The sequence below is a fragment of the Crocodylus porosus genome, unplaced genomic scaffold, assembly GCF_001723895.1.
Source record: "Crocodylus porosus isolate Cpor-Errol unplaced genomic scaffold, CroPor_comp1, whole genome shotgun sequence".
NCBI classification, from domain to species: Eukaryota; Metazoa; Chordata; order Crocodylia; family Crocodylidae; genus Crocodylus; species Crocodylus porosus.
In genome coordinates this window covers 158,344,987-158,348,136 of record NW_017728906.1, presented here as the reverse complement: position 1 = coordinate 158,348,136, position 3,150 = coordinate 158,344,987, and the positions used below count along the sequence as shown (strand labels likewise).

The window sequence follows — 3,150 nt, the reverse complement described above, 5'->3', positions numbered from 1 at the left end:
GCTCGCATCCGCTCCAGGGTGGATCCCCCGACGCCGCTCTTTCCCCGCTCACCTCCAGATCTGCCGCTTGCATCTCCAGATCTGCCGCTCCTGCCCCCAGATCCGCCGGGGTCCTCTCCTGGCCCGCCGGGCTCCTTTTATCCTTCCGGGTAGGTCTTGACCCGGGTACTTCCGGGTTCCTGAAAGGGGGAAACTGGAGTGCTTGGCTTTCCGCCTGGACCCGGAAGTCGGGCCAGTTTCCACTGCCGTCCGCGTTGCCCTCACCCAGCACCTTCTTTACCCCCTCACACTGACATAGAGCAGGACTGAGTGCCTGCCCAGTCTTGTAGCTCTCTGTATCAGATTTGCTTACTGGCACATATTCTGGACTGCTCTACGGAGGTTATATTGTCTCACTTCCATGGTTTAGTGTGAGAAAAGTGGGAGTGAGAAGGTGGATATGTTTCAAGGAAGTGCACTTGGCCTGGGACAGAAGAGGTACAGACTTGTCCTTAATGACAAGTTCCCTCCCTTTCTTTTTCATCTTGAGAGGTGGAACTTCTGTTTAATCTCTGAAATAAGTATTAAAAATTGCAGTGAACACCCTTGTACCAGGGATGTCTTGGTTCATTGCAGGGATATGGCAAATTATTTAGTGTTCACAATTAAGAAATCTTTCAGGAGTATAAGGAAATGCTTTATCTAATATAATTTAATTTATTTTCTGTGTTTATAGATAATTTTTATTACTTTTAAGTTAAGTTTGTCACATCTTTTTTAACTATACAAACTGGCCCAATAAAAGATATAACATCACCTCATAAATCTTGCTTCTCTCCTGTCCCTGGACCATCACGACTACTGTACAACTATACATACATTATACAGTAGTTTCAGCTATGTAGTCATTTTATGATGCTATCTTTGAGCAAGCACTGGAAGTTATTAACAAAATGATTCAAAACACAAGTAGGAGCTTGTCAAGTTATTGGTGGGTTTAGCTTGGTGGGGTTTTTCTGAAAAGGAAAATGAAGTAATGTAAAATGTGCGGAAAGAAAAGTGAAGGATGAGGGAAAGGAGTAAATTTTAGTAAATTCAAGATATATTCCCATATTTCAACTACTGCAAAAAACAAGTCCCAAATATTTTCATCCTCCCACACATATTTTGTTGTTGTAGTTTTGTATCTTACAGGAAGCATCCTCTGTCAGCATTATGATACATTCTCTCTGAGGTGGTTTTATGTCTGCTTTCCAAAAGCTAAATGTATTTTTGGAATCCCAGTACTTCTGGTAATCCATCTGGTGTTTGCTTTGGCTCTATTTTGAAACCAAGGTACCTAACGTAAAAATCAGATTTTAGGGTTTAGAGATCCAGGATCTGGAGGCTGGTTCAGGTTCTTTGTTCCCCAGTATTTTTCTCCAGTGTTATACACTGGAGAGTCAGAAGTGCTCTTGGTCCCTGGAAACTATAATTGTAGTTCTCTATATTTAAGAAATGGTAGAAATAAAGGTATAGGAGATGGGATAGAATTTTACATTACGGATGAGTCTAGCTGCAAAGAGGTATGAAGGAATAACATGAATGAAACAGAATCTGTTTAAGTCAAAACTACTTTGGGGAAGGTTAATAAAATAAGTTCTAGTGGGGAAGTGCTGGTGGCCTGCCTATTGGCCCCTCCACCATTCGAATCTGGATACATATATAGTGCTATTAGAAAAGCAAATAATACTTGAGCACCTGTAATTATTGGAAACATTCACTTTCTAGATCTAGAAGACTGGAAAAGAAACGCTACTAAGGATGGTGAGGCCCATGTATCATTGGTTCTGATAGCCAACACATTTCTTCACCAAGCAGAGCAGGCTAAAGAAGAGATGGCAATTATTAGTGAAGTAACCAGAAATATCAGGGCTGAGGCATGTTCATAGATTCCTAGATAGATTCCTAGATAATGGGGTTGGAAGGGACCTCAACAGATCATCGAGTCCGACCCTCTGCCCTGGGCAGGAAAGAGTGCTAGGGTCAGATGACCCCAGCCTGATGCCAATCCATCCTTCTCTTGAAGACCCCCAAGGTGGGAAATCACACCACCTCCCTTGGAAGCCCATTCCAAGTTTTGACCATCCTTCCCATGAAGAAGTTTTTTTGGGTATCTAGCCTAAATCTTCTCTCTGTTAGTTTGTGACTATTGCTCCTTGTCACCCCAAGAGGCACATTGGTGAACAGAGCATCTCTGGTTCTTTGCTGCTCCCCGTAATGAATTTGTAGGTGGCCACAAGATCACTTCTCAGCCATCTCTTGCAGAGGCTGAAGAGGTCCAGATCCCTTAGTCTCTCCTCATAAGGCTTGGCCTGTAAACTCTTAAAATATTCTGACTCTGGTGGGACTTGAACCCACAACCATTGAATGGCATCAATATTATAGAAGTCCAACATGCTATCCATTGCACCACAGAGCCACCAAGCTAGGATGGCTCTGTTGTCACTGGAGTTCCTCAGAGATCAATTTTTGGGACCGCTCCAATGTTATATTTCCATTAATGACTCAGCCCAGAAGAGGATAGGGATATCCAACTAGAAGAACTGGTGAAGGGAGGAGGGGAAGGGGAGAGGGAGGGAAGGTGTAGCCCTCTTCCTTTGATTTCTCTAGCATTTTTTAACAACTTTTACACCAGTAGGACATTGGCTGCTGTGGTACCCCTGCCTTACCAGGTCATTCAAAAAATGTTGTTGGAGTACACCCTCATATTTAAGTGAAATGAAACAGTGGAACCTGAGATACTACTAAAGCCATCTGGAAGAAGATGCTCAAACAATCCTGGGAGAATTGGACTTACGAAAGCTAATAGTACTGCTTTTTCATGAAAATTTTCCAATAGAGGATCTAGAAAAAGAAGTGGAATGACTAGATGGGCCTTATTAATAATCTTGTAAATATTCTGTTAAAATTGTTTTGTGGAAAACTCCCGGCTTTACAAGTAACTCATCCTGTGACTTGGATTTGAGGAATTACTGATTTTAGTTTCATCCAAGTTTACCTCCAAGAAATGCAAGTTGGCTTTCTAAGGATGAATCATTTTATTTACCAGACTTTGAATCTTCTTTAAAAGGGAATATTAAGTCTGAAAAGAGGGCCAGATTAGCAAGTTTGGCCCTTCTTGTTTCTACT

At 42.1% G+C, this 3,150-nt stretch overlaps 1 non-coding gene across 1 annotated transcript; it reads right to left on the bottom strand.

Annotated features, from left to right (window-relative positions):
- Positions 1-2,354: 2,354 nt before the first annotated feature.
- TRNAR-UCU lies at positions 2,355-2,440 on the bottom strand. Its single transcript is given in 2 exon segments — positions 2,355-2,390; positions 2,404-2,440. It is a non-coding gene; the product is annotated as a tRNA-Arg (tRNA).
- Positions 2,441-3,150: the final 710 nt, after the last annotated feature.